This window comes from Anser brachyrhynchus (assembly GCF_964034855.1).
Source record: "Anser brachyrhynchus genome assembly, chromosome: 4".
NCBI classification, from domain to species: Eukaryota; Metazoa; Chordata; class Aves; order Anseriformes; family Anatidae; genus Anser; species Anser brachyrhynchus.
In genome coordinates this window covers 37,317,529-37,330,410 of record NC_137698.1, presented here as the reverse complement: position 1 = coordinate 37,330,410, position 12,882 = coordinate 37,317,529, and the positions used below count along the sequence as shown (strand labels likewise).

The following is a 12,882-nucleotide window of genomic DNA, read 5'->3' as shown; positions in this document are numbered from 1 at the left end:
TCAGAGCCCTCTAACTTTTGCAATCACCTTTCAAGTTGACTTTGATGGGCTTTGGATCAATGTTATAGAAGATATTTAGAATCAAGTTCAAAGAACCGTTGAAGTAAACTTCAAAGTACTTTCTCTTCACTGGGCCTCAAATAAGCCAAGTAGTTTCCTTCCTAAAGGAATATTCCAGATTTTAAAAAATACAACCACAGTATTCCAATATTAAAACAAGCAATGTCTAACAGTACAGACCAGTCTATAAAAACACGGATGCTCGATATCAGTGAACGTTTCTAGGTATCTTGATTTACCACCTTGTTACTCCAGCATTACGGTAGTGTAACTACAAAGAGATGGAAGTTGCCCATTTTTCCTCTATATTCTACATATTTTTATTAATACTCCAGGGTTCCAAACTAGGCTCAAGAACATTTCTTCTCAACATTTACTGGAGAACATAAGGCAACCAGAGGTATGAGGTAGTCCAAACCTTGGTGCAGCACAGTGTACGCAGCTAGATCCTCAAAGGTCACACAGAGCTAGCAGGTGTCAGACCTGCCTATTTAGAGGCTGCAAGTAGTGCACCAACCCCTGGCACTGCACAGCCAGGGATTCTTTGCACCAAACAGAGGAGAAGCCGTCCTTTTCCATGGAGAAGAGTTTACCTTTCCTCCCTGTACCTACACTGCTGAGACCTGCAGTCATCTCTAGAATTCACCACAGTATGGCATAACGTGCCAGGGGAAAATTGGGATTCTTCTTCCCCCAGCTGTAACATTGGAGCAAGCGAAAACTTGCAAAGTCTTCCCAGGGGACAGGCCCCGGGTGAATGTGCAGATGCCAAAGTCTGTTGCAGAATGGCTGGCTAGCCTGCACTCGGACCTTCCCTCCCAAGGCCAAAGAGTGAAGGCTGTCTGTGGTGCATCAGCTTAGAAAGTCAACTAGTGACTCAGCATAGAAAATGTCATTCCTCCAGACTTCTAGCTGATCGCTGGAATAGCAGATAATATCTGCCTTTATCCTCTAACCTGTTGGATGACCATCTTTTCCTACAGAGATTTTTAACATCATGCTCACTTTTAACCTATTACCAAAATCTCAATACCAGCATGAACTAGGCAAGTAACTGGTCAGCAAAGCAAACTAAGTCCTTTAAGGGTTTGTGCCTAAAAGCTGTTAGGACATTCACAGATACTTCTGAGCAAAAATGAAGGGGGGGGGGAAAGAAAGAAACCATTCACAGTTCCAAACAAATTTCCACTTGATATCTGCACTGGCTATGATATGTCAGCATACAGGGGAATAGCTGGGTATTGTTAGAAACTATAGCACAAAGCTAGAGCTATCTACTGCACTTTTTCATACGCTACAAATATCTCTAAGACTACATGTATAACTGGAATATGAAAAATATCCATGGTGAGTAAAAAGATCTACTTACAGTAGGGAAAGGAAAAAGGTTGGAAAGTAAAATCAAGTTAGTTTATATACTGCTGGGCTAGTTTTATTACGTTTCACTTCAAATAAGCATTCCACAGCTGGAGATGCTTAAATAGAGTTTTACTGGGTCAGCATCATGACACCTCACCTTTAAATAATTAGAGGACAACAAAAAGTATCCAAGAGACTATTTAAGTAGAGATAGGAATAACATTAATATCTTCAATTCAAAACCAGCCTTATATTGAAGAATACTAAAATCTTGCATCCACCCACTCACTACATAAATCAACAATAATATAAAGGTTGAGATAAGAATCATTAGGTATGTTTTTATCTTCAAAGAAAGAGGAGGCCATTCGTATTCAAGAGTCCATGAAATGTACTCTTTCCTACTTAAGCTGATGCTACTAATCTCACCAGATGCAGGGATATTCAAAGCCTCCTTCTCCAAGTTCAGGAGGCTGTTATGGAATCTGAAGTGATTATTCATGCATCCCCTGCACGCTCCCCTCCAAGTGACACAAACACTGACTTAGGTATTTCAAGTTAAAGCATGGGGCCCCTTGCAGTCTGAATGAACAGTTATGATAAACGAGAGTAAGCAAACACCAATTAGAAACTTTCCATGTAAAATAATCCTGGAGTTAAACACATCATTATGAGCACGCAAGCTATTTAAATCACTATGTAGAGTGAGAGAGCTCCCTCTGAGGTTTATTAAAGTAAATTTATGAATAGTCAGGCTTGACTTAAAATTGAGAATCTTCCACCATTGCACAAGTGCATACGATGGCTTCAAGATGCTTATAAAACAATTTTGCATATTATTGTAAAAATGCAGTTATTAATGAAGATCCTGGTAATTAGTCCAAAACAGTCATTGTGACAGTTTCCTAAGCAAATGGAAACCAGCTAATATATATATATGAAGGAATCTGTACATACACACTGAAAATATAAATAGTAACTAGTCAATCTATAATATTCTTTCCTTACAGATTTGTTAGCTCTTAGAAATTTTATATTGAAATTACATGTGTTCCGCAAGCGATTAGGTACTATTAAACTTTTAGAAAGGTTTATTCCATTTAAACAGGGGAAAAACTTGTGCTGCAGCTGCCATCCTCAGGACCTCTTTCGACCCTCTGTCTCAGAGCTGCAGAGCACAAATGAAGTTCGGGAGCTCCCACATGGAATGCTCCCATGCACATTTTATACCACAACTCTCCTCCCAATGGAGCGAGAGGCTTCACTGAGTTTGACTGACAAGGTGGAACAATTGGGCAGCGACACACACAAACATCAAGAAGCTCCGCTGTGCATAAGGCTCCCAAACTTTGCTGTCCATTTCAGGGGCTTTGCTGGTTCACAATACCATTCTGGGGTACATAAACAAGGCTTACAGATAATTACGGATTTTGAGAAGACCGGCATTTTCCTTGCTTAAACTAACGTCAGACTGAAAGCATTGTGCCCAGACAAAATATTTTTCTACTCTTGTGGTAGAATACAAACTTGTCATAGATCAGTGTCTGGCTACAGGCTCCATATACAGCCCTGTATGAGGGGCAGTTACATGCATTCCCCACACAGAAACAGGTTCTGCAGAATGCAGAGGGAAAACTAAAAGCACATGCTCCTGCACACACAACTGTCCTACCCTGTACAGTGAGTAGGAGTTGTGCCTTTGAGCACATTCCCAGACTGCATTAATACAAGCATGTAACAGCAACAAAAAAGAAAACAGAAGTCCTCTTCTCTCCCAGAAAGAGATCTCACAGACTTCTTGATAACTGCTTCAGAAGTTATCAGCACAGAGAGAAAACTAGACAGTTAAATTGGAGAGACATATTGTGAATCAAATAAGCTTTCTGAATCAACTTTAAATTGTTAGAAGCCAATGAGGATAGCCAGTGACAATCCATGAAAGTAAAATCAGGAGTTCTCTGTTTCTGTTCTGGACTATCATGTGGATTCACATACTGTAGTGTAACGCATTTAATGGAGAGGAAATAGTTAAGACCATGACCAAAGACTTGGATAAGACACTGCTATTTCACACATTCATTTCTATTAACACTTGTGACATTCTGACAAGCATACCATGCCCACCTTCTAAAACTTCACTTGTATACAAGTATAGTGACAGCCCAATGGTTGTGTGCTTTTGCAGAAGTATAGAAAAAAAGTTTTATACTTATGCTCAGTTGAGTTCCAAAACCATTTCAGTCTCCTGTATGCACACTTCATACATTTGATTTCTGGCAGCCAAATAGCTACCCAGTCACATTTACCAAGTGCACAGCATGGGTTTCCTTCCATCCTTCATGCTGCTATGTTCCTTGTGTGACATTTCCCAATTTAAAACCAAACAAACAGCAATAAAATCATACAGATTTCTGCCCAGGTAAGCCAGATTGCTAATTTATCTAATGGTCTGCTGCCCATGATCTCCATTTCCATCTTAAATAAAATCCTAAGCCACACACTGGGTTCTCTGAAATGAATAGGCTAGTCCTTCTCTCCTCAATACCTCTGAGCACTCTTTATCATACAAAGTAAATGCCAGTGAGGTTGTTCACATAAACACTACCCAACATCAGAGAGGACTACAGAACTGACAGCTGTCCTCAGATCTGCTCAGGCAGGCTAGTGAGCACTTCATGCAGAAAGCCTGGGGATTTGAGATCCACTGTGAAGCACACATATTTATTTGAAAGGTGTGTGATCCTTTAGCTGTCTCCCCCTTGAAGAAGAAACCATCCAATTTTAGGCTAGATCTTACCACCTACCAAAGTTAGCAGGAATGAAAAAGGACATGAAAGCAAGTCAATGGAAGATAAACAACAAAAAAACCACGCTAAGATAAAGCATCTGCCACGTATTTTATCACAATACAGAAATACAGCAATATATTATAGCCATTAAGTATTTACAGATGTTAAAGGATCTTTTTTAGCCAATCATTTACAAACAACTCATAAAGTACTGACACATCTTTCCAGATTTCATCACAGTAAATTCTGTCATGCAAAATGAAAGTGGCTGATATATAGTTTCCTTCATATCTTTGCTCCAATTTGTTCTCAGTAAGGATGGCTTACTTCAGTTTAGGCTTCCACAGTGATTTGGTGCATTTTATCAATTGGTTTAGTTTTCATCAAATCTCTAACCTAGCAACTTCACTACAAAAATAGCATTTTTTTTTCCTTAGATCCATTCTTCAGCAGAGTATGATTTGATAGATTTTCACTTGCCCATAATTATTACAAGCTATTGCCACTCTGGAGATTTGCTCCCTATATTTACAAACTAAAAGCAGTTTGGTGGCTCTAAGAGTCGGCTGCTTTTCATATTTTAAAAGAGAAAATTGTATGATTTTTTTAACATTTGATGACTCATTAATTACAAGAAGATAATGTACAGCAGTTGGATTAGTCAGAAGTTTCAGAAAACTGAAATTAAGTTAATTCCCAGTTTCATTTGTAAAAGCCAAAGTTTTCCACTCTGTACTGTTTTAATGCTATTAGTCTTTCCCTAAGTGTAACCCAGATACAGGAAATCTAAGCTGAATCTGTCCCTGACGACTCTCAGACCTTGTAGCAACTATTCAATTTGTTCTTTGAGGAAGAAACGTGGTAGAAACCTTCACGAGTTAAAACCAAACACTTCAATACTCTACTAGAGATGGACTTGAAGTTGTCCTCTATTTGTATCAGGGTTTTTCCACATGGATTTATCTTTAACAACATGCTGAGGATTTTTGGCATATGATGCATTACATTGATGCAGTGATATCTTTGGGAAAGACCCGTTAAACCAGATGCTACCCATGCTGTCTGCACCATCTGCTCTGACATAGATCCTCTGGTATCTAAGTTCAAATTCTAGGTATTTCATGTTAAATATAAAGAGGATTTAGTTGTCTCCTAGTCAGTGATGCCATTCTGCTTTAGGAGGGAGTCATCTCATATGCACACTCCAATATTCAGGGGATCTAATCCATCTCTTACTGTGACTACAACAGGAGAAAGATTTTTGTGTTTTGGGAAAAAAGCAAAGATCCATTGCTAGATCCCTGCAGCAGCTGAACTTTTCCAAGATTCCTTTCCTTTAAAATAAGAAATAGTTCCTGCTTGTTCAGCTTCCCTGTACAGCAGAAGAATAAGAGTACTCTACTATTGATGCTAAACATTTGAAAAAAATTCCCCTTCTCCACCACATAAAGATATATCTAGTCATATGTATTCTTTAAAAGATTCTAATACTAGTTTTCTCCCTCTTACTCCATTGCTTCTATTTACTGCTAAATAGAAAGCCATTCAGATTTCTGGAATAAAAGAGAGAATTTAGGTGTATGTAATAAACCAAGTTACTCAAAACAGCCCACAGGGGAAGAGACTAAAAGCAATGAAACCACTTCTCAGCATTTGTATGTCAAGTAGTAAAGATTAGACTAGGGCTCACCCAGAGGTTTTGCTTGTTTTCCTTTTCTCCCACTCCCCACCCCCTTTTTTGAAGAAAATGCCCTTTCCCAAAGGAAAACATCAGTTTCACAGGGGAAGGGAGCGGGAGCTTTTGAATACCAGCACCTACTTGAGTGGTATCAAGTAGAGACTTATGAAGAGGCGAGCACTCATTAAAGCAGCAGAACCAGCTGACTGCAGTCAGGACTCACAAACTCAGGCTGCAGGCAACAGGGCTACATAGGAGTGTGGTGCCATAACGAAATATTGTGGCACGCCCCCTGGACAGCCTGGGGAAATAGTCAAAGTGCGTACTTGAGTAGTCTTCCACAGCCCAAATTAATAACTAGACTAGATCTGGTGAATCCACCTGCTTGGAGGATCTCACATGATCCTTAACACAGTATGATAAAACACCTTTTTGAGGCTTCTGACATCTCAGCATGCAGCTTCTTGTCTATTCTTTTTGCCACACTGCCATAAAAAAAATAAAAATTGAATCAAGAATTTTGAGAAATTCATCTGCTGCATGTCCCAACTTTGAGAAAACAGTTTGTAACTAAAACTTTTAGAAAACCAAACCTAGAAAGCCTACAGAAAACAAATATAGAATATGTATGTCAACACAAACGTTGATAGTAGTATGGTCATGCACTATACACGCGCACCCAAATAAGCTGCTGCACAGCATTTCATCCTGATTCAGTTGATGCACTAAAAATGCTGATAAAGGACTATAGGATGAGTGTTGCAAACAGCACTAGGAAGATGCTGCTCTGTGAGAGCACATAGGCAAGAAGCCATTGATGCCATGTCTTCTTTTGTTTCTTCCCCCTGCCTTCTCAATACAAGAGTCACTTGGCCTTTTAAGGAATACATTCTACTTTCTTCCCCAACTTCTTTTATACTATTATTCTTCTGTGAACAAGAATTGGCACAATTAAAAGACCAGGCAGCTTTGTGAAAAGGAAGAACCCTCACAGTAACGTTAACAAACAGCAAGCTAGAAACAGTCGTAGTGACAGAGAGAGAGAGCGCACACATGCTTTTCTTGAAGCAAGAAACCTCTTTCAAGGAGTTTTGCTTAGGTGGGGATGCCACAACTCATTGAGTCATCACAAGCAAGACACTATGCACAGAACCTTTCTCAATCACCGCAATTTTTCTCCCAGGATCCCCAGCTGTGCAGGGAAAGTAGACAGCTATGCCTCCAGCAGAGGTAGAGGAGATTTATCAACCCATCTCTTAGCCCCTATATTGCTACAACTTCAGAGCCAGTAATAAAGCAAGAGCTACAGAGATGAATCAGACACCATAGACGTTGTACGAGCCTTCCGTAACAGTCCTACTTCCCTCCAAGTCCCCTGTCAATAACTAGACACCATCACTAGAGCAGCAACAGCTTATGCTTACCAGCAGTCCCTCAGCAACAGGTGCTGCTACACAGCATTGTATCAAATCTAACTCTTGTTGACTGCTTGGTCTCAAAAAAAAAAAAAAGTTAGAGAATAAAGGTAACAACCTTTTCAAGTGATTCTTATTGATTGGTTTTTAACATTTCAGCAATATCACTGAGGCTAGTATTTGGCAGTTAAATTTCCTAATGCAGATATTATCACGTTTGCTCTCTCTAGGAAGAGTCTCAAATACATGCTCCAAGTTCAACTGTGTACAGGAAGAGCAATCCCTTCTCAATGACTTTTTCCTCTTCCTAGCATTTAAAAAAAAAAAAAACAACTTGCATTTGAGATTGAAGTTTGATAGTTCTATGGACTGTAAGCCAACAAAGGTGCTTTATTGTAGAATATACACGTGGAAAATTGCATTGAAAACTGCCTCTAGATTCCTGTGTTTTTTTAGAGCCCTGCATAAGGTTATAACTCTTTTCAACTCAAACTCTGAAGTATTAGAAAAGCCCAAGACAGTGTTAAATTTCATATTCAATTATTATGCCACAATGTAGTATAAGTAGTAAATATCAGAAAATGCAAAGCTCTAAGCAACAAAGGAAATTTCTCATGCTAGGAACTTCAGAGAGTTCTACAACTAAGTGCTTCTCTGAGCTTTAGAAAAGGATCTGAAAGTCTGCTAGACTAATATTAAAAACCTCATTAGCAGCACTTTGCAGTAGCTCAGGATGCAGATATGGTGTAGTCTGATAACAACCAGGAAGCTCATAAGAACTCCAGCAGCAACAAGAACACCTCTGTTCCAACTGAAGAGCTTACTTTAAATTTAGAACACTTTTTCAAGACTAATTGGTACAGTTCGGTGTAGGCACTATCAAGTTTAAGCTGAAGAGCATTCACTAATACAATACTTCACATCACCAGTGCAAACCGAAAGACAAATACCAACCCTGAACAACACCACAAATTTATAATCATCTCATATGATTTGGCTATTGACACACAAGCACTCATTACTTTGTTCTCTGCTACTGAGCTCTTTTCTCTATTGATTCTATACCTAAGTAAGGAGATTGTTTAAATGCAGCATCAACAGACTGAAACTATCATCAGACATCTTCAGAATCCACATCTTTGGATAGGGACAACAAGTTTATAGACCATACTTGAAAACAACTGCAAAGTCTGCAACACAGCGCAGGAGCTCATAGACAGTTTGAACACCTGTAAGCAATTACAGGCTTAAAGAGAACCAGCTGTACACAGGTACAGACACAAACACGAGTAATCAGATATATAAGCAAGGTTAACACTGGTAAGAGAATCTCACGAGTATAGAGTATTATCACTGCACTGAATTGTAAATAAAGTTACATCCAACTAAGAAACTATCCTCCTGCTTCTCTCCTCTAGAGAGCCTCACATACTCTCAGTTGGTTGGGTCTGAGTGCCCAAGATAGTTGTTTGTATGATCCTACAGACACCAAAGCCAACTAGAAGCAATTCTCCCACCTGCCCAGTAATGAAGTTTGAAAAAAAGTTGTCATTCACAGATTGAGACTTTAAAAGCTGATACTGTCCTCCATTACCTCAAATGCCAAGAAATGTTCCCTTTCGTTCATGTTCACACATTTGATTCTAAGTAAATACAAATTAGAGAGCCTGTGACACACCTGGAAGGACATTAACATGCTTACAGTTACAGTGCTATATCACCATGACCTCTCACGTACGGCAGCTGCTGTTGGTAAGCTAAGGCAGTACCAACATTATTCTTATCTAGTTTTATTTCATACCTTCCTGAGCAACTTAGTGACTGGAATGCAGTTCACAAATCAGAGTGGTAGCAAGCTTTTCCCAAGGTCATAAATTGGGACTCTCAAGATGTCCTCTCAAGGCTCAGCATCTGGAAAGGTCCCAGTGCCATACCACAGGCCAAGAACATCCTGTACCATGCCATGATCATGGCACGCTCTAGCTAGGAGCATAGCCTAGCTATGGCAGGAGCTCTAGCTGAAACAAACTTGGCTTTCCTATCAGAAACACAGTCTCCTGAAAAAGTTCTGTAGCGTTTCTGTTCTTTCACCCTTTCCCTTGATTAACTGGGGTCACATCATCTGAGCCTCGAACTCCTCTGCAGCAGGATCACAAAAATTTCAGCTAACCACTTTGTAAAAGCAAGCAAATCAAAAAGACACAAGCACACACAACCCAGCCAGAAAACAACGCCCATTTTTAATACAAAATAAAAGCTAAACAAGGAACAATATTTTTAAAAAGACTGATTGAAGAGCCATTCTAGTTGGATTTTCAGTAAGACAAACATTTCCACATTTAGAAATGCAAACAAACCAAAAACAGACTTATTAATTCATTCAAACCTATAAAGAGAAAAGCTGCCTACCTCTACAGCTAGTAGTAGTGTTCTCTGAGAACTTCTACACTCCAAGGTCTGCTTCTCCTTTCAGGTGTTATGAGCAGGTGTTGCTGGGCTGGCCTGAATAGCACCAGCCTTCCTTTGCACCTGGGGAAGGTGCTGCCCAGCCCCGCTGAGCAGCTGAGACCCACAGAGTCACCATGCACAGGGAACTCTTGCTCTCAGCTTGCAAGACTGGAGGTTAAACAAAAGAAGAAATGCACTTCAGATCTAAAGCATATAATTTCTTTGTTTTGTAAAAAGCTTACAGCCTTTGAGAGGAAGAGACTTCAGAATGAAATCTTCTTCTATAATTTGTAGCTGCTTTGAAGGCAGGGAGGGAGGTTTTAGATCACAGAATCATCGCGTTATCACAAAGAGCTCACTACAAAGAGAGTACTGTAAGCCTCACATTACAAACACTGATGTCCTTTATTTAAAAAAAAAAAAAAAAAAAATGACAGCCACCCCCCAACACTCTAAAGTGACTCCCTCATCAAAGCTCCTTCCTCCACCCTAATAATGTGTTTGGAAACACTGAACAAGGACAGCATTTCATCTCAGGCTGCGGTATGTGTACAAGCCCTCATCATAGCTTCTATTTGGAAGTTATTGGTTATTCTCCATTTCCAGCACTGAGCTTCACAACAGGCAGATTTGTTTGTTAACTTCTGTCCTTTGATGAGCCTAGATGCAAGCTATTTTGACTTAGCTCCTCTGATGGTTAGTTAAGTTTTTTATTTGAACAACCCCTCAGAGGTTATGGGCACAAAAGCTATGGTCTGAAGAACACCACTATTGCATTATATATGTACTTATATTTTTCTAACTACTTAGTTAACCCTAAATGCACGATAAAATTTATATTAAACAAAAGTATGACACATCATGGCATCTTCTCATTACATTCTCTTAAATTTCCTATCTTCTAAATTCTCTAAATTTAATGCTTTTCTTATTATCATAAGCATTAGCATTCTGTGCTGCTGGTATCTGTACTTGCTATTACCAAAGCTACAAAAAGGTGAGATCATCTTTCTGCTTCTGTCAGTTACTGTCTTGGTTATACATACGAAATTTGTGTTAACTCACTTAATGCTGTATTTTTCTGCCTTGGAAATTTTGAAATAAATATCTCTCTTGTACAGTTATTTTATAATTAACATTGCCTTTGATCAACAAATATCGTACAGAATGTTTCTAATTATTACATTTAAAATAATGTGGTTTTTGGTATTGCCTTGGCATCAAGCTCCTCAAATATTTCTCCAATATAATCAATATCCCCTAATTAGTGGGAAAACTCATTTAATATCCCTTAAATAACTCTTTTTGTCCCTGTAGCACTATACCTAGTCTTCTTTCCAAGATCTTTTAAAATCTAAAGGATGCATAGCAGTTATCTGTGAGACTCTAAAACCTTCAAGATTTTAAAAAACAGCGATTACCATCCTGCCTATATTTCTTATAAATTGCCTCCCCTTCCTTGGTATAGTAATGAACAGAAATCTGTCACCAGAAAAAATGTTATTCTTATCTGGCTTTAAAAAGATGTATTTTAATATCTTTATTATCCTTAAAGCTATTCCTTCTGTGCGCTAAACTTTGGGTTTGCCAAATGAAAGCATGCTATAATCCTTTTTAAGCACATACTTAGTAGTATGAAGATTACTACATAAGTATGAAGATTAAGTAAAGAAGATTGTAGCATACTCAGTCCTAAGTTTGACCACACAAAGTGCTAGTGAAACCCTGCTTCTGCTGAAGTCAATGGAAGCTTAGCAACCAAGTTCCACAAAAACTTGGCTCACTAGTAACAAACTTCCAAAATTCATCCATTTCTTTGGTCACTTATTCTGTTTAAAGTACGAAAAATACCTTTGCAGGTTTCAGATTTCTGCATGCTTATCAAACAGTTAGGTATGTTTAGGCCAGCTATCAAACACCTCTGGAGTAGCAGGCCTTGAAGAAGGGAGTTAGCAGAGCTTCACAAAAAAGTATTTTGTTATGTCAGGCACATCATGTGTTGCAAGCAAGATGATCACGGACCCTTCTTTGGGGCATGTTCCTATTCCTTATCATATTTGTCTAGGAATGTAAGTTCATTTTTAATCAAATAAAAAGCCTAAAAAAAATCCCACTAGAGTATGAAACTTTATTGCCTTTTAAAGGAAGCAGAGTTGGGACAGCAGCCATTTGTTTAATTCATTTCCATTCATTCATTCATTTCCATTTTACTGAAATCAGATGAAGGGAAGAGGGGCAGACATTTACAATGAAACCAACAGCAGTTATCCTGTCATTATTGTTTACGTCCTCTTCCCTTACAATTAGAAAGAGATTCCAATTCTATTAACGTAGATGTGCACATCTCATCATTTGTGTGAATTTTTGCCCACACAGACCCTGCAGTTGAACAACTGAAGTTACAGAAGAGGTACAGGTCTCTTGCTGGCTGTGCCTAGAAAGTAGGTATGGCATGTAAGAAAAGGAATTCGGGTCACAGAGTCAAAACACAGAGACAAGCCTCATTCAGGAACAAAAGTTTAGGTACAACATGATTGACTAAGGGATTTTACAGTTTACTGATTTGTAATGGTTGCGTGCATCCCCTAGATTAACGTAAACTCCAGACCTCAGCTAGCCTGGTCTCCTATTGTCGCCCTTGAATACGGTTCTACTGCAGAGGCTACCTGATCTTTCCAGGACAATCTCACTTGGCCACACTTCTGAGGTCATCAAAGACAACTTCTGCACTAAGGCTCAGTCCAGTCGCACCTTCTCCATGTTGTGCCCAGCACACACTTTTCCTGGATCTGCTCCCAAAGTCCTCTCAGGTGGTTTATGTGACATACACACTGCCAACCTCCTCTAAGTCCCCCATAACTCACACTGGGGCTTTGAGCAACCTGGTCTAGTGGCTGGCGTCCTTACCCGTGGCAGTGCGCTGGAACCAGATTATCTTGAAAATCCCTTCCAACCCAAACCATTCCATGATTGATTAGGGAGGAGGAGCTACAGGACTTAGGGGTTCTAAATAATTTGCCCTTTTCCCCCCCTCCCCCCAAAATGAATTCTTACAACTTTGCTCCCCCAAATTTTCTTACAACTGGCCAGTTTGTTTCCTTCTTTAAGGACCTGAGCCCTAAGACAACAGTTA

The 12,882-nt window shown here is 39.3% G+C and overlaps 1 protein-coding gene across 3 annotated transcripts in view; it reads right to left on the bottom strand.

Annotated features, from left to right (window-relative positions):
* Positions 1 to 12,882, bottom strand: part of LOC308194747 (uncharacterized protein) — a 96,377-nt gene that overhangs the window by 42,445 nt on the left and 41,050 nt on the right. Inside the window, exon 1 of one of the 3 annotated variants that reach the window (XR_013950822.1) lies at positions 9,711 to 10,283. The exons of 1 other annotated variant lie outside the window; for it this stretch is intronic. The gene's annotated coding sequence lies outside the window, so the exon portion shown is untranslated. Of the gene's footprint in view, positions 1 to 9,710; positions 10,284 to 12,882 lie in introns of those variants that run through there. One more of the 3 variants, XR_013950823.1, reaches the window with a different exon arrangement.